Raw genomic sequence first — 19692 nt, forward strand, 5'->3', positions numbered from 1 at the left:
CAATGTTATTACTGCCCGCTTTCTCCAAAAAGGTATTTCCTACCATTGGACCTTACTTTTTGAAAACTATCAGTACTAGTCTGTTATCCGGTCAAGTTCCTAGTGGGTTTAAACATGCAGTCATACATCCCTTACTTAAGAACCCTGGCCTTGATAGTTCTGTTATGTTGAATTTTAGACTGATCTCCAAGGTTCCCTTTTTAAGCAAGATCTTGGAGAGGATTGTACATACCCAGCTGTTAGACTACTTGAATGACTCGCAGCTGTCTGAAATCTTCCAATCCGGTTTTAAGCCCTTTCACAGTAAAGAGACAGCTCTTATTAAAGTTATGAATGACATTCTTGTTGCGACTGATCGTGGTAAATATGCTGCGCTTGTCTTATTGGACATGACAGCTGCATTTGACACAGTGGACCACGACCTGCTGATCTCCCGCTTACACCACTGTGTAGGATTTCTGATTTGGCATTGTTGTGGATAAAATCAAATCTTTCCGAAATTAGTTTTTGTGTTAAGCTGGGCTTGGCCACGTCCTCTGTCGCTGCTCTGCTTTGGGGTGTGCCTCAGGGATCTATTCTGAGGCCATTGTTTTTCTTGCTGTATTTACTCCCTCTTGGCGCGATATTTCGTAAACACAAAGTATCATTTCAATTGTATGCAGATGACCTTCAGCTTTACTTACCTTTTAGCCATTTGAATACCTCCCCATGGCAATCTCTGCTTGACTGTCTTAGCAATGTCAAATCTTGGATAGCAAATAACTTTATAAATCTTAATGATTACAACAGGGAAACAATTTTATTTGGCCCACATCGTTTTACTGATTCTCCAGATGTTGATTTTGGTGTTTTGACCTCCCATCTGAAAAGTTCGATCACAAATCTTGGTGTTAAATTTGATTCTGCACTTACTTTTGATGGTCATGTAAATAGTAGGGGTGCAACGATATTCGTATCGATATTGAACCGTTCGATACAGTGCTTTCGGTTCGATACGCATATGTATCGAACAATACAAAATTTGTAGTTTATTTTATCAACTTTCCTTCTGACGATGCTGTCTGTGTTGAGCGCTCAGTGAATCTGCGTTCGACTACTCCGCCTAGGCTGCACTGTCGAACGCAGATCCACTGAGCGCTCAACACAGACAGCATCGTCAGAAGGAAGAACGCAGGGCAAGCTAGCGAGACAGAAGTTAAGCTCTCCTTGCAACATGGCAAATTGAACCTCCCCCACCCTCATTCAGATCTGGCGTTTGGAATTATTTTGGTTTTCATGTGACGTATGACCCTGAAGGTAAGCGTGTCATGGACTAAAGTAAAACAGTACAGGGAGTGCAGAATTATTAGGCAAGTTGTATTTTTGAGGAATAATTTTATTATTGAACAACAACCATGTTCTCAATGAACCCAAAAAACTGATTAATATCAAAGCTGAATGTTTCTGGAAGTAGTTTTTAGTTTGTTTTTAGTTTCAGCTATTTTAGGGGGATATCTGTGTGTGCAGGTGACTATTACTGTGCATAATTATTAGGCAACTTAACAAAAAACAAATATATACCCATTTCAATTATTTATTTTTACCAGTGAAACCAATATAACATCTCCACATCCACAAATATACATTTCTGACATTCAAAAACAAAACAAAAACAAATCAGCGACCAATATAGCCACCTTTCTTTGCAAGGACACTCAAAAGCCTGCCATCCATGGATTCTGTCAGTGTTTTGATCTGTTCACCATCAACATTGCGTGCAGCAGCAACCACAGCCTCCCAGACACTGTTCAGAGAGGTGTACTGTTTTCCCTCCTTGTAAATCTCACATTTGATGATGGACCACAGGTTCTCAATGGGGTTCAGATCAGGTGAACAAGGAGGCCATGTCATTAGTTTTTCTTCTTTTATACCCTTTCTTGCCTGCCACGCTGTGGAGTACTTGGACGCGTGTGATGGAGCATTGTCCTGCATGAAAATCATGTTTTTCTTGAAGGATGCAGACTTCTTCCTGTACCACTGCTTGAAGAAGGTGTCTTCCAGAAACTGGCAGTAGGACTGGGAGTTGAGCTTGACTCCATCCCCAACCCGAAAAGGCCCCACAAGCTCATCTTTGATGATACCAGCCCAAACCAGTACTCCACCTCCACCTTGCTGGCGTCTGAGTCGGACTGGAGCTCTCTGCCCTTTACCAATCCAGCCACGGGCCCATCCATCTGGCCCATCAAGACTCACTCTCATTTCATCAGTCCATAAAACCTTAGAAAAACCAGTCTTGAGATATTTCTTGGCCCAGTCTTGACGTTTCAGCTTGTGTGTCTTGTTCAGTGGTGGTCGTCTTTCAGCCTTTCTTACCTTGGCCATGTCTCTGAGTATTGCACACCTTGTGCTTTTGGGCACTCCAGTGATGTTGCAGCTCTGAAATATGGACAAACTGGTGGCAAGTGGCATCTTGGCAGCTGCACGCTTGACTTTTCTCAGTTCATGGGCAGTTATTTTGCGCCTTGGTTTTTCCACACGCTTCTTGCGACCCTGTTGACTATTTTGAATGAAACGCTTGATTGTTCGATGATCACGCTTCAGAAGCTTTGCAATTTTGAGACTGCTGCATCCCTCTGCAAGATATCTATTTTTGACTTTTCTGAGCCTGTCAAGTCCTTCTTTTGACCCATTTTGCCAAAGGAAAGGACGTTGCCTAATAATTATGCACACCTGATATAGGGTGTTGATGTCATTAGACCACACCCCTTCTCATTACAGAGTTGCACATCACCTAATATGCTTAATTGGTAGTAGGCTTTTGAGCCTATACAGCTTGGAGTAAGACAACATGCATGAAGAGGATGATGTGGACAAAATACTCATTTGCCTAATAATTCTGCACTCCCTGTATGTTGGATGTGCCACGCAATGCTCAATTACATGGGTGGGAACTAGTGTGTTAGCGCAGTTAGCTCGTTAACGTGTTGGCCGTCTAGCCCCATGCACGGGGCGATCAGGGGTAGCTCGTGTAGGAGTGTTTAGCTTATTTTATGAGTTTAGAAATGTGTTAACATAGAATGTAGAACTATTGTAGAGATACTGCCCTTAATATAATAAAGGCCTCACTGTGTCATGAACTTAGGAGTAGATGGTAGGAGACCCCTCCCCCACTTGAACTGTGAAAGTAAAACAGAGAGCTGAGTGGAAATTTCCCAGAGAATGTTTGGGTGGGGGTCTCAACATTTGTAACTGGATAACTGTGGTCTGGAAGGGAGATGGGTTTTATGACCTCTAGGGAGTCACCTACACCCACAGTGTTTTTACTGTCACGCACACACATCCACACGCACATTCACTCATGTGCACTCACACATACACACAGGTATGCGTACACAGTCACACACGAGCACTCACAGACACGTGGGAACGCCCACATGTAGGCATTCATGTGCTCGTGCACATAGACACAGACAGAGTTTGCAGCACACCGTAGGGGGTTTTATGATGGGGTCGCTTCTATAAAGCTGGCTGTAACTAACAAAGGGGTGAAGATTTGGAGAGGGACACCGGCCTCGTCTTCCCTTCTAGAAGTACATGCTTAAATGAAAATGAATAAAGATGAATAAAGGTTTTGTGAAATGACTACTGAGTTCCGGTGCCATCTCTGGAAGTTTCGACGAATAAAAGAACCGGGGTAAAACTGATTTCGTAAAACACTCGTTAACGGAGATTTGCCGTGTTGTGGCGTTAAGGTCATTTCAACGAGATTAACCTGAAACCTTCATGGAGTATGACAGATCCATCAGGTAGTAGAGATCCACTGGATGGCCCTCAGCTGCCTTAAAAGAAACATTGAATGAAACTGGAAGTCCTGCAAACACAGTTTTAAAAAAAACGGAAATGAATAAAGGCAAAACCAAAGCTACTCCCCCACACACATACAGTAGAACAATATATGAACACAGTACATAGTATAGGCACCAATAATATACATATTTTATAAGCATAATTTTTATAAGCACACTCTGCTTGGAGTGAATCTGTGAGAAACCAAGTCTGACATTCCCTTAATATTGTACGCAACATTAACCGATTCCACTGACCAGGTCGAAGGTCAAGGTCAATCTTCTGAGGCCCACTAGCCGGACGTCACCGTCGTGGGCGACCTCCGGACCTGCTTCGTCTGCATCGCCACCACTGCTGTCCGCACGGCCCCTGGACCTGCTTAGTCGCTGCCACCACTTTCCACGTTGCCGGCCCCCTGAACTGTTTGATCATGAACTCCTGTGCGGTCGGCCTCTGGGTCGGCCCCCTGAGGGTTTATGAACTGTTCCCTGCGCTCCTGTACCTTTGATGGACATTTTGTTTTTGTGCTAATGAAACCTGACAAACCATATATTTAGTAATTAAGCAAAATAAATGAAATCAAAAACAATTTTTTTTGAGTTCAGTGACAGCAACAGGGACAGAGCTGTTTTTACAACGTTTTATCCTGCAAAAGTAGACATGGAGGAGAAGTTATAGAGCCCCGCAAGGGACATTAGAGAAAAGCAATGAAGATAAACTTTTGCGAGATTTTGCGAAAGGAACTTGGGATCACGCAAACGTTTTGTGACATCTTGCATGGATGTCGCAAATGGAACCCACTTCAAGCCGTCATAGATGAATTTAAAAGGCCAGATAGCATGGCTTGGACCTAGGGTTGCCAACCGTCCCTTAAAAAACGGAATCGTCCCGTATTTAGAAACAAAAGTACACGTCCCGTATTGAGCTAATAAGGGACGCACTTTGTCCCGTAATACAGTGAGAACCAAAAGTAGTCTATAAATGTTTATGGAATTAACGCTTTGTTTGAAAACATAATTCCCAGCCACTCTCCTGCTTTGTGACCAATGAGCTGACAGCACACTTATGACAATTCGAGTTTGACAATTCAGATTACCGCTCATCTCATTGGTCGAGGAAAGGTCGCTTACGGAGAAAATACCGGAAGACAACAGATGACCACAACAAGAAGAATGGCCAACAGGGAAACAAACGCCGACACTGCAGTGCAAGTCTCGGACGACAGTACACCTAAAGCTGGGCAGACACTGTGCGATTTTTTCAGTCACGTTATTCAGCTCCTGCTCAAACTGCACGATTGACTCGCAGGGGTTAGAAGTTGGTAGGTCACGATGCAGGGTCTCACACTATACCGCCCGATGCTCTGATGCGACCCGAGTGCTCACACTGTGCGTCCATAAAATGAAGGTTATAACAGAAAATCTGTCACTCCCTCTCTGTCTTTCACTCACACAGACACGCACACCACCACCATCAACTTTGCTAAATTGCTAATGAAAAACATTGATCAGGCAGCTGTGATTGAGCAGCAATGTAAATCCAACTATGTTCACGGTTGTTGTGGTCGTGATAATTTTGTGATGCCACATCGAAAAGGCTCGGATGAGCTTTCCAAAGTTCTACAAGTTGTGCCTCCATCGCTTGTGTCCAGATCACACGCTGCACAGCCGTGCTGCTCCATCTTTTTCACCGACGTTTACGTGTTTGCGCGTGAACAGTGTGAGCGGCTGTGTTGACACCCTCACGAGTGATTGATGATCGGGAGCTGGTCATGAGATGTTAATCGCTTCTCGTTACCCCACGTATACTACACGATTCACGATGAAGGCCAAAATCGGGCCGATCACCAAATCGGTCGCACGACTCAAAAATCGTCTCAAAATGGGCCAAAAATCGCATAGTGTAAGCCCAGCATTAGTTCAAGTTCAAGTTCAACTTTATTGTCACTTCAACCATATACAGTTTAAAAATACACAGTGAGGCGAAACAACGTTCCTCCAGGAACCAAGGTGCTACAAGACAAGTTAGTGCAAAAAAAAATAAAATAATATATAATATATCTAGTAATAATATTGTGCAAAAGAGCATTTACAGGTTGGTGTGTGCGATGGTTTGGTGGTGTAGGTCAGTGTGTTTGCGCTTGTGTTGGTTAGTCAGTCCAGTCTCAATGTTTTGAGGTATTTGAGTTAAGCTGAGTGATAATGTTAGTGTATGTGTGTGTGTGCGTGTTTATCAGTCAGTCCCTTTTTGCTGAGGAGACGGATGGCTTGTGGAAAAAAGCTGTTGCACAGTCTGGATGTGCGTGCCCGAATGCTTCGGTACCTTTTTCCAGATGGCAGGAGTGTAAAGAGTGTGTGAGAGGGGTGTGTCCGATCAGCCACAATGCTGGTGGCTTTGCGAATGCAGCGTGTGGTGTAGATGTCCTCAATAGAGGGTAGAGAGACCCCGATGATCTTCTCTGCTGTTCCCACTATCCGCTGTAGGGTCTTGCGGTCTGATATGGCACAGCTCCCAAACCAGACAGTGATGCAGCCGCTCAGGATGCTCTCAATAGTTCCTCTATAGAAGGTGGTCAGGATCGGTGGTGGAAGCCGGGCCTTTCTCAGTCTTCTCAGAAAGAAGAGACGCTGTTGGGCTTTCTTGTGCAGGGAGCTGGTGTTGAGGGACCAGCCGAGGTCCTTCTCCAGGTGTACGCCCAGGAATTTGGTGCTGTCAACGATCTCCACAGAGGAGCCATTGATGCTCAGCGGTGAGTGGTCGCCTCATGTCCTCCTAAAGTCAACAACCATCTCTTTTGTCTTGTCAACATTCAGAGACAGGTTGTTGTCCTTACACCAGTCCGTTAGTCTCTGCACTTCCTCTCTGTACGCTGACTCGTCGTTCTTGCTAATGAGACCCACCACGGTCGTGTCATCAGCGAATTTAATGATGTGATTTGAACTGTGTGTTGCTACACAGTCATGAGTCAGCAGTGTGAACAGCAGAGGACTGAGCACACAGCCTTGTGGGGCCCCAGTGCTCAGTGTGGTGGTGCTGGAGGTGCAGTTCCCGATCCGTACTGACTGAGGCCTTCCGGTCAGAAAGTCCAGGATCCAGTTGCAGAGGGAGGTGTTCAGGCCTAACAGGCTCAGCTTTCCGATCAGTTGTTGGGGGATGATCGTGTTAAATGCTGAGCTGAAATCTATGTACAGCATTCGGACGTGTGAGTCCTTCTTGTCCAAGTGTGTCAGGGCAAGATGGAGTGCAGTGGAGATGGCGTCGTCCGTTGAGCGGTTATGGCGGTATGCAAATTGCATTGGGTCCAGTGAGGGGGGCAGCAGGGTCTTGATGTGTCTCATGACGAGCCGTTCGAAGCACTTCATGATGGTGGGTGTAAGTGCGATAGGGCGGTAGTCATTGAGACAGGACACAGAAAACTTCTTGGGCACGGGGACGATGGTGGTGGCCTTGAAGCACGTGGGGACAACGGCACTGCTCAGAGAGATGTTGAAGATGTCGGTGAGAACATTTGCCAGCTGATCAGCACATTCTCTGAGCACTCTGCCTGGGATGTTGTCTGGTCCAGCAGCTTTACGTGGATTGACTCTGCGTAGAGTTTTCCTCACCTCAGCTGTAGTGAGACACAGGACCTGGTCGTTCGGAGGAGGGATGGTCTTCCTCGCCGCCACGTCGTTCTGCCTGTCGAACCGAGCATAGAAGTTGTTAAGCACATCTGGGAGGGAGCCGTCACTGTCACAGGCAGGTGGTGTCGTCCTGTAGTTAGCGATGGCTTGTAAGCCCTGCCACATGCGTCGTGTGTCGCCGCTGTCCTTGAAGTGGTTGTGGATTCTCTGGGCGTGTGCGCGCTTCGCCTCTCTGATGGCCCGAGAAAGTTCAGCCCTCGCTCTTCTAAGCGCCACCTTATCTCCCTCTTTGAAGGCAGAGTCTCGGGTCCTTAGAAGTGCACGCACTTCCGCAGTAATCCACGGTTTCTGGTTGGGTCGTGAGATGATGATCTTGGAGACAGTGACGTCATCGGTGCACTTGTTGATATAGCTGGACACTGATGATGTGTACTCCTCCAAGTCAGTGAAGTCGCCGTAAGTTGCAGCCTCTCTAAACATGTTCCAGTCAGTGCTCTCAAAACAGTCCTGAAGAGCAGAGATGGCTCCTGCTGGCCAGGTTTTCACCTGCTTCAGAACCGGTTTTGATCGCCTGACGAGTGGTCTGTATGCTGGAATTAGCATAACAGAGATGTGGTCTGAGTAGCCGAGGTGGGGGCGGGGCTCTGCCCGATATGCGCCGGGGATGTTTGTGTAAACAAGATCCAGCGTGTTTTCTTAGAGCAGCAATGTTTGTTCCCCTCAGAGAAAGAAAAAAAAAAGGCTGCAAAAGTACAGGGAGGAATGGGAAAAGGGAAACACCTGGCTGGGAAAATGCACGATAACACCTTTAAAGCGCACTGCACTGTGTGCCGGCCCACTTTTTCCATAGGCATGCTTCTAGTGGTGGGCACATGAAGAACAAGAGGGGAGTGAAAGCTCGGGGTACCCTTAACCAATTTTTGGTCCACCAGGCCACGGCAGAAGCAGATATGGTATGTAAACACTGGTTTGTTTTTTTTAAACCCTCTGGTTAAGGTTAATATGGGCATGTGCAGTGAATATCAGCGCTATGTGGCCAGAAGTGTGATAATATAATTTATTTTGTGTAATAAACAACTACAAGGATAGATGATTACAACAAATAGATCACTAATACATAAAAGTAATACATAGATGAATAATGATGATGAGTTATGATGCGTAATCATGGGAACAAGCGGGTTTACAAACAGGAGCAGCTGATTAGCTTTAGAAAAGCTGAAATAATACCTCAACTGAAGCCAACTGTACTAAATGCACTATATGTGCACTGTTACAAGAATATTTTTGTTCTATTGCTTTCTATTAATTTATATAATTTTAAGTTAAGCAGGACAGAGTTCTTTTAAAGAAAGATTTACTTATATTCTCAAAAGTTAAGCATGACAGGCTTCTGTTTAAGAAAGAGACCTGTTTTACTGTGTTAATGTTGTCATTTTGAGCTAGAAATAAATGGCTAAATGATCATTTGTTTCCCATATGGTCATATCACAAAGAATATGCATCTGCTTAAATCAAATTCAAGTCAAATGGTTAAAAAATAATTTCACACACAAAAAAAGAGCTACAAAATTCACCACACTGGGAAGGGTGAACTGGGTTGCCCGGCCCTGGCCACGAGGTGTCCCTTATTTATTTTTCAGGGAGTTGGCAACCCTACTTGGACCAGACACTCACACAGCTACAGGTTCACCCAAGAGAATGACCCGTGCTTATAAAAGGGAAAAACCCAGCCATGCCTTACCAGGGACAGGTCCCAGTCTCAGGTCTCTCCTGTCACAAAAAAAATAAAATAAAACAAAGTTCAAATTTTTTGGTCAATGTGGAAAAGAGCATGTTTCATAAGGCAGTAAAGGTACTGGTGACCCTTTTTACATATTGATTAGAAATTCTCATCAAAGTTCAGTTTTTCATTGATTATGGTCCCAAGAAATTTATGATTGCACTTGCTCTATTTTCTGACCTTTAATTAAAGTGACTCCATGCCCATTTTGTTGTTTCCTAAAATCAATAACCATATTACACTGGGTGAATGTACTACTGCACATTCACCCCCCCCCCCCCAATTTTTGCACATGTCGAGGAGCGTGTCAGGCTACATTTCACTGTGTGTTATACTTGTATAACTATGCATGTGACAAATAATAAAGAACCTTGAACCTTGAATATCTTTTGTTTTAGATATGTTCAATTGCAGACTCCTCCCACCACTGAACAAAGTCATCAGTGACTGGACCATGGCTCATTTCACCCTCTTTCAGTAAGATGACAGTAACAGAGTCATCTGCATATTTAATATATGCTTATATTTATGTTTAACCCTTATGTCTTCCTTAAAAAAAAACTTACACTCGTGACCCTAGGGACCCAAAACGGACCTGCTACAAAAAGTGCAATAAAAATGTTATATATTAATTTTCTTTCCACTTTAAATGAGTCAGTCTTTTAAAACTACTTCTGCCTGAAATATTCATATAAAGTTTTAATTATATTTCGGGGGTTTTAACCCTTTAAATCCCAGTTTCTTTACATGAGTGCACCATTTTTTTTTAGCCGAAAAAACTTAAATATTTTCCATAAAATACATTTGAAGTAATATTTGATTGTTATTATAATTAGGCCTTTAGGTGGGTCAAAGATTGGCACCAACATTCGTTTTGATCTATCATTATTTTTTTTGCAGGAGCTAGTGATGTGCGGATCGATCCTGAAATATCGATTCCTCCGATACCAATTATTTATGTTCTAGAATCGATTCTCACATTAAAATATCGATATTTTAGTAATTTAGGGTAAATTTGTAGTTTATCATTAACAGGAACACAGTGGAAAGAAACTATATCATTCTGATTGTCTACATTCATAGGAACTATTTCCTCTTCCGCCTTTCATAGTCATGTGCGAAATACGGCTGTATAAATGTCTCGCAGCCCCTTGGCGTGCGCACTCACAACAATGGCTGAGCGTAATTGTGCGGACGTATTTTACCTCCACAAACAGCTGAGACGTGGTTTGCGATACATGTGGCAAAAAAGTGAGGTGTTGTGGCCGTACTTGCCAACCTTGAGACCTCAGAATTAGGGAGACGCTCAAAAGGGCTGTTTTGGGGTGATAAATACATTTTACAGTGTTTATTTATCGGATAAAATACGTTAAATGTCACCGTTAAACAGCGGTGGTGTCCAAATTCAGAGGCTGCTTCCACCTGAGGACCTGGCCTTCATGGTCTAAAGAAAGCCGGGTAGTACATGACGAGCTCCCTCGGTGGAGTGAAACTCTGCCGTCTGCTCCTTGCTATCTAAAATATAACCGGGCGCTGACTTAAACTCTCGACCGTCTCACACTTTGTTTAATTAGTTTTCTGTTTAACGTTTATTCAGCTGTGTGAAAACCCCGGAGGAACCCTCCCGAGGGATTAATAAAGTTAAATTTAATTTAATCTAATCTAATAACTTTAATCTCAGCCAAACCGATTTACTCACGAACAAATAAAACACTGAAAGAGCCAAACAAGAACATTTTTAAGTTATCAAAGTGACTTATATATCATGTTTAACCCGAGTGGTGAAAGACCGCGGGGGTTTGAAGACGATGTGTCGGTCGGCTCAGATATTTGAAGTTTACACAGCTACATTCTCACCTGAAAATATGTTAAAAGTTTTTTTGCGACCCAGAAAGAGAAATAAGAGTAATATTAAAACTAAGTAGCTGCCATCATTGTTGGAAACTGGAATTGGCTGGGCCGCGCTATGAATTCTGCAATATGGTTTTTCAAATCTGTTGTCTGGGTGGAAAATCAGGAGAAATTCGGGAGAATGGTGGCTCCGGGAGATTTTCGGGAGGGGGACTGAAATTCGGGAGGGTTGGCATGTATGGTTGTGGCAACATCACTAACCGTGTCAAACACCTCAGAGTAAATCATATCACAGAACACGATGAGCGTATTTTGAAGCGAACTGAAGAGGAGGAGAGGGACAGGTGCTGCTAGGGTGAGACAGATGTCTCTCACGGAGTCCTTTAGTGCTGCAGGCAGGCAAGGTGTTCAAATAGCGCACAACTTCAGTTTTTTATTTCTATATGATGACCTCTGCATTATTAAGTGATAAGAACAAGTAATCTGATGTCCTGTAATCATTATGATGCTATAATTTGAGATACAATAAATAAAACAAGCTTTTGTACAAAGTATCGGTATCGGATCAGTATCATCGATATCAAGCCTGAATATTACTTGGTATCGGATCGGAATGGAAATCAGTGGTATCGCACATCACTAGCAGGAGCAAATTTAAAAAAAAAAACCTACACTCGTGACCCTAGGGACCCAAAACGGACCCGCTACAAAAAGTGCTATATAAATGTTATATATTAATTTTTTTTCCACTTTAAATGAGTCAGTCTTTTAAATCTACTTCTGCCTGAAATATTCATATAAAGTTTTAATTATATTTCGGGGGTTTTAACCCTTTAAATCCCAGTTTCTTTACATGAGTGCACTGGGGGTTTTTTTGAGCTGAAAAAAACCAAAAAACTTAAACATTTTCCATAAAATACATTTGAAATAATATTTGATTGTTATTATAATTAGTCCTTTAGATGGGTCAAAGATTGGCACCAACATTCGTTTTGATCCATCATTATTTTTTTTACAGGGGCACAGTAATTCAATATAATGGTACATTATGTGATTCACTTTTACCCCACTTATTACCTTGTTGTGTTCCTAAATAAAATGAAATTTTTTTGTAAATGCCTGCAGCAGCACCCTGCGCACTCATCACAAAGTCTGAAGTAGTGATGGGATTTCCGGCTCTTTTTAGAGAACCGGCTCTTTCGGCTCGGCTCACTAAAAAAGAAAAAAGGCTCTGCTCACTAAAGAGAGCCGGCTCTTTCGGCTCCGAACCGGCTCTTCAGGTTGTTTTGTTGCTTTAATTAATTTATTATTAACAATAATGAATAATTTTGCAGAAAAGGAATTACTAATGTAAAAAAAGTGGTTTTATTTATATATGTTTATATATAAATATATGTGGTGGCCCCTAGAGACAAAACACGTACAAACTCCAAAACACATTTTTAGCATTAACTGAACTTCCAAAACAGAGCTACTAGATCACTTAAATAACACAATTGAAAGCATATGTGTATTATTTGTGTATTTACACACAAGCACTCATATATATTCAAATAATTTAAAAAAATGTTCATTTACCTGTTACTACCACACACCAAATCCGGTCGTTGGTAGTAGGTATTATAGTAGGTAACAAAAGCTCAGTGTTTCGAGTTTTTATGTGCTTCGGAGTTTGTACGTGCTATGGAATTTTTACGTGTTTTGGAGTTTTTACGTGTTTTGTCTCTATGGGCCACCGTAAATATATTTTTATTTTTTCATTCCATAAAATGTAATAAATAAATCATATAATATAAAAACCAACTATTCATATTTCAACCTTTAACTATTAAAATTTTCAGCTTTTTCCTTTTACAAATTTAAAGTGAAACAACACAAAACACTGCAAACCACAACACAATTAAATATAAATTATAATATGAAAACAAACAGAAGATGCATATTCTCTGTCATATGGACCTGCATGAATAAACTTTCTGAATCCTTTATCATCCGCAACTGAAAATAGTTGTGGATGATTACTAGTGGTGTGCGGATCGATTCTTCTGATCCCAGTAATTTATGTTCTAGAATCGATTCTCATATTAAAATATCGATATTTTAGTACTTTGGGGTAAATTTGTAGTTTTTCATTAACAGGAACACAGTGGAAAGAAACTATATCATTTGGATCGTCTAAATTGGAAGAAACTACTTCTTCTTACGCCTTTCATAGTCATATGCGAAATACGGCTGTATAAATGTGTCGCAGCCCCTGGCCAGTGTTGCCAACTCCTCAGTAAGGAAAATCGCTATTGGCTATGCTAAAAGTCTCTAGAAGTCGCTAAACGACGTCATCGCCTAATTTGCGTAATTGGTCATGCTAATATCATTGTAACCCACGTTGTAGGCGAGAAAAAAAGAAGAGACATAAAGTGAGTAAAAAAAGTCCTAAATGCATTTAGAATTTATTTAGAATTACAAATTACATTTTTTTTAGCGATTATTGTTTTGTTTTTTTGTCACAATTCCAACCTTATTCCTTTACCTGCGCTTGGACTGGCAAAAGTGACCCGAAATAGGCACTCTGGTGGAGTTACTTTGTGTGTGTGTGTGTGTGTGTTTAAGTAGTTTTAAACCTTGTGATCCACAAAACAACATAACAGTAAAAGAAGAACTGACTGTGTTACAGTCAGTGCGGGAGCAGAGGCTTCACTCATACGCGATTCATTTGCAGTTTGGACGCATAAGTGGGAACATCTCCTGCCCTGATAGCAGCTGGGGGAGGACTATCCTCTGCCCGTGAGCGCTTTGGTACAGGCGAGGTGCCCACAGCAGCACCTGCTGCTTGTTGAGAAGAGCGATATGCGCTTTCACGTCAAAAAGTTGTCATAAATAAGTCTCCAATAACACTAGAAAAGTCACCAGATTTGTCACTAGTTGTTTTTTAGAATAAAAGTTGCTAAGGGGTCTGAAAACTCGCTAAATATAGCGACAAAGTCACTAAGTTGGCAACACTGCACCTGTCGTGCGCACTCACAACAATGGCTGAGCGTAAACGAAGTCATGTGTGGACATATTTTACCTCCACAAACAGCCAAGATGCGGTTTGCGATACATGTGGCAAGACAGTGAGGTGTTGTGGCAACACCACTAACCTCGTCAAACACCTCAGAGTAAATCATATCACAGAATATGATGAGCTTATGTTGAGGCGAACTGAAGAGGAGGAGAGAGACAGGTGCTGTTAGGGCAAGACAGACGTCTCTCAGGGAGTCCTTTAGTGCTGCAGGCAGGCAACATGCTCAAATAACTTCAGGTTTTTTATTTCTATATGATTATTCTGCATCATTAAGCAATAAGAACAAGTAGTCTGATGTCCTGTAGTCATTGTGAAGCTATATTATTATATTATTATTACAATTACATGAAATACAATGAAACATTAAGTTTTTGAACAGAGTATCGGTATCGGATCAGTATCGTTGATACCACCCTGGATTTTACTTGGTATCGGATCGGAAGGGAAATCAGCACATCACTAATGATTACTATACCTATACCTTTCTAATTTGATGTTGTCCCTGGCTTTCTTTCTCTGTCTTTCCCTCCCGCTCTGTTCCTGTGCTACTGCGAGTGTAACTACCGCCCCTCCCCCCATTTGCAGCGCAAAGCACAAGGCTCACGTGCGGAATGAAGCGGAAAAAAAGTGCGAGAGAGAGAGGGTGAGAGAAAGAAAAAAAAAAAAACACGGTTTGCGATAAGGAGTCGGCTCTAAGAGCCATTTCGTTTGCAACCGACACATCACTAGTCTGAAGCACCTGATGAGTGGAAGGCACCGTCGCTTCAATATGTGTGGGTTTACCAAAGCTTCACCCACCTCTTCAACATACAGCCTCCTCCTGTATGCTTTCTGTTGTTTCCAGGATGGGTCAATTGCTGTCCACAGCACGTAGGAATTGTACAGTGAGACGTCCAGCAGGTTGTGAAAGAGGGCCACTGGCCAGCGGTTTGCTTTCCTCCTGCAGGAATAGGTGCCAACAACCTAACGAAAAAACACAAAAAACCCGAAATCATAAAACCTATATATATATTACACAAGAATATATGAGCAAGAATTAATAAATCTGTGCGTAACTGATGCGTAATGACACCTACCTTGTCAAGGTTGTCGACACCTCCTTTGCACCTATTGTAATCCTGTATTATCACGGGCTTTCGTTTCTCTTCCTCGCTTACATCAGGAGTGCGGTGTTTTGTGCTAAGTAATAGCACATTCTTGCCGCGTCGGGGACGTAAGAGACGACAGTGTGGGTGAGAGTGAAGGTGAAGGCGGAGGAGAAAACCTCTCTTGTCTGGAGCAACTGAGGCGGAAGCTTGGGCTTGTTTTTTCGGATTGTGCCAACCAGGGCCAGTTTCCTCCTCAGTAGCTCTTCTGCCAGGGCAAATGAAGTAAAAAAAATTGTCACACGTGATGACGTTTCCCTGGAGCCCCTCAGTTAGTTCCAGTACCACCCTCATCCCCTGGTTAACCTCTGCACGATCGCCAGCTTTGCCGGTGTAAACCTGCAGTCTCCAGGCATAGGAAGTTTTCACATCACACACAGTCCATATTTTTAGACCATACTTCGCAGGCTTTGTTGGTATGTACTGTTTGAAGTTGCACCTTCCTCGGAATAGGACCAGCTGTTCATCGACACAAATGTCCCTGTCTGGGCTGAACAGCAGCTCCAGACGATGCGTCCACAAATCCCACACCCTGCGGATGGCAGACAGCTTGTCATGACGGCGTCGTGGTCGGGAAAGCTTGTCGTCGAAACGCAGCGCCCTGCTGATTTGTTGGAATCGCTTGTGGGACATGGTGGCTCGGAAAATGTCCCGTCCGGATTTTTCAGCCCAGAGGCTGCGAGTGGATTCGTTTCTTGACCGGTAAACGCCGGCCAAAATGAGCAGCCCCACATAAGTGCGAAATTCATCAGAATCCATTTCTCGCCAGGTGGCAATTGTGCGTCTCCCGTGCAGATTTGTTATTGGCACGGTGTGCTGCACAATTTCATCAGTGAGGAAGAGCGCAAAACTATCTATATCAGGTCCCTGATCCGTGCGGCGGCATAGTGTGTCGGTCCTGGGGTGACACCTGTGGCTGCTGGAACATACCGGAGCGTCTCCGTATTTATGGGCGACCAAACGATTTTCCCATTTTTTAAAGTCCACCCCAATGCTGCTTCCTCCATCTCCATCTCCTCTTCGCTCTCATTTTCAGAGGTTTCTTCAGAGGAACTGGACTCCGGCTGCTCTGTTTCCACAGAATAATCCGTGTCATCTCCAGAATCTTCGGAGGAGGATGACGAGGAGCTATCCTGGCACTCAGAGTCCAGGACCATTTCCAATACTTGCTCGGTGCGATAGTATCTTGCCATCCTGAAAATGACTACTCCCGCGCTACTGCTCATTCTTATAACCTCTGCTGCAGTGCACCTGCATAAACAACCTGAGCTTGCAGACAAAATAAAGTCTAATTTGGTTTTGGCCCCTGCTTTTATATTTATTTTGTTTCTATTGCAGTGTGCGCTTCTAAGAGAAAATACTTTTTAAGTGAGACATAGACACACTTTTGTTTTCTTTCTTTTTTGGGGGGACATAAAGAACTTTTTTATTTTATTTTTTTTAAACCACACACATGATCCAACATTGATAGTGACACAGAATTATCATTTATTTGAACAAAAAGTCTATGGAATAAATATGGAATTTTTCTCCATTTCATTCTATGCTCCAAAATTGGAAAAAACGGCGCCACCTCGTGGACAAATAAAAAAAGGATGCAATTTTAAGGCCATGAGTCCACATTGAAATGTAGAGCAATGCAGTAATTTATGGTATAATGAATGTGGAATGAAAAATAGCGTTTAACCCTTTAAGACCTACCATAGAACCAAGTCTGCCAGAGCTTATATTATATTTTTACATGTTGTAGTGCCATTTTTGGGAGCATTTCAAGTTGATATACATCAATACAACCATTATAGCCCAAATTTTAATAATATGTCTGCATTAAGTGCATAGTAATTACATAAATTGCAAAAAAGTGCAATAAACTACAAAAAAATTGAAAATCGTTTTTGTTTTTTTAACATATATTTCTAGTTTTTTAATTTAAGAGGCTTATCCCTCAGAACTGTAAATACAAAAAAGTTGCACAAAATAGTTTCCCACCACAGGAAATTTATTTTGGGTGTCTTCATAGTTTTATTTTTGAAATACACCAATTTTTATATACTGCAGGAAAAACGAAAATAAACATTATAATGCAAATTTGGGAAAAAACAGCATATGCATCAAAATAAACTATTTCCAGCAGTGCAATATGAGTCCTCAGCATCCCAGAAACGACACAGAAAGTCATAAAGTCAAACATAACTTTTAAAAACACCAGTATGGGCTCATGAGGCCCTGATGGTAGAAAACTACATTTCCGCAAAATGACGTCACTTCCGGTTTCGGGCAGGTAATGGCGGACATGCGATCGTTCTCGCTGAAGTCTATTTCAATGTAGGAAGTGTTACGAACAGCTGATCGGATCGGCAAAGTGTGTTTCTGGAATATTACGTTTTTGTTCCTGCAAGTGCTTTTTATGCAATTTTTGCAAAGCTATATGTGGAAGGAAACCGTGACAAGCTGATGGCATAAGATGTAAGTACAACTCATCCTGTTTCATATGCAAAACAAATTATTGCGCTAGCTTACACGGTTCAGGTTCTACAGGGATTTCAAATGTTATATTTCTCAGCTGTCCCTCGTTTATCGTGGGTGTTATGTTCTAAAAATAACCAGCGATAGGTGAAATCAAGTAGCCAATTTTATTTTTTGACGGTGCAAAATGTTTCGTGGACATCGTGGACATACAGTACTGCACTTCAGAGTCACACTGCTAGCGATCGATGCTGCAATTCTGTACTGTACAGGAGAGACGTCACGGAGGAGATCGTCTGCAGCGATTAGGACGCAGGACACAATGGGATGTAAAAAAAAAGCATGCAAACTTGCACTAAAAAATCTGCGAAACAACGAGGTGAAAGGTGAACCGCGTTATTAGTGAGGGACCACTGTAATTTTGAAGGTAAGTCACAACATACCCTTCGTAAATACTAATGTATAGAAACCGTTACCAGCAATCATTCATTTTTTGTGTGGCTTTTTTCACGGTTTGTTAACATGCTGTGTAGGTGTGTACTTGACTAGCTGATATCGATATAACGGGAAACATCTGGTTTGACTATTCTTCACCTGTAGTTTGAATGCTGAACATTTGCCTGTTTAAATCATAAGACCAGTCACTATACAGAGATGTGCTTCTAAATGTGGACGATGTGTCTTCTGCATGCAGTGATGCAGTTCTGCTTGTGTTGAGTGATGTAAACAAGTGATCGATCTAAACTCTTTAAACGTCAAAATTGATCATTAGATTTTTTGTGACACAACAGTTGTGAGTGTTCCCACCTTCTGCTCTTTGTAACTTAACGCGATCTTTCCGTTTTCGAGTTTTGGACATGATTTTGGAGTATATCTTCGCAGTAGCAATTGACCGCAAAGTAAAGCTACCGGAAATGTACAACCCCACATCCGGTCTCAAACCAGGAAGTTAGCATTTTCTCGTGCACAGGGTCAATACACCGCTGCTTTTTCAAATGTATATTGAATTATTTTATTCTGCTGTTAGACCTGGAATCAAAAATGGAGACTACAACGTCAGCGTCTTCTGCCCAAGCAAAGAGTAAGTGCAATATTATGGGTTGTTATTTCAACTTCTTAAAGATCTAAGTGTGTTTAAATTTAAAAAAAAATCTATAATAAAGTGACACTACAGCTTTGTTAATTCAAAAACAGTGAATATTACTTTTACCAAAAAGAAATGTAAAAAAAATCAGCAACTCATTTTATACAAAATTGTTTATTAATTTCACAATCAACAGAAACTATGATCTTCATCATTGGGGACAGCTACATCCGCCGAGGGGAAGCACGAGCGAGGGAGACCATCGGGACCAACCTAGGTCTGGATGCGCAGGTCCAGTGGTTTGGCAGGGGTGTGATGGTTTGGCAAAACCTGATCCCTTTTCTCTTCCAATGTCTTCAAGGAAGAGTGATACCTGATGTCCTGTTGATCCACTGTGGTGGAAATGACCTTGGCAATGTCAAAAGCGTCAGGCTTGTGGCAGCAATCAAGCAGGACTTGCATGATCTCCACCAGCAGTTCCCGCAGATGAAAATCATTTTCTCTGCCATCACCCAGCGATGCCAGTGGAGGCGTGTTAATCCAAAGAAGGTGGACAAGGCTCGACGCTTTGTAAACAGTGTGATGACTACTTTATTCTGTCGGTTTGTGGTTGTATTGTACATCATCCACAGATAAAGCATAGAAATCCTGACCAGTTTTTGCATGATGGAGTTCATTTCACCCCTTTGGGAAATGATGTATTTTTAAATAATATTGCCTTGTGTCTGAAAGACCAAATCCAGTAGGGTGATGCTGGCTTTGGACTTTCCACTAACATTTTGGCAGCAAAATCTGAATCAGGAATTTTATTCTTTATGCTGTTTTTTTTTCTGCTTTAAACTCATTTGATAATT

Source organism: Aulonocara sp. 'chitande type north' Nkhata Bay, linkage group LG16 (genome assembly GCF_057382095.1).
Source record: "Aulonocara sp. 'chitande type north' Nkhata Bay isolate Kocher_YH1m ecotype deep benthic linkage group LG16, A_spYH_male_GT1.1, whole genome shotgun sequence".
In the NCBI taxonomy this organism is placed as follows: Eukaryota; Metazoa; Chordata; class Actinopteri; order Cichliformes; family Cichlidae; genus Aulonocara; species Aulonocara sp. 'chitande type north' Nkhata Bay.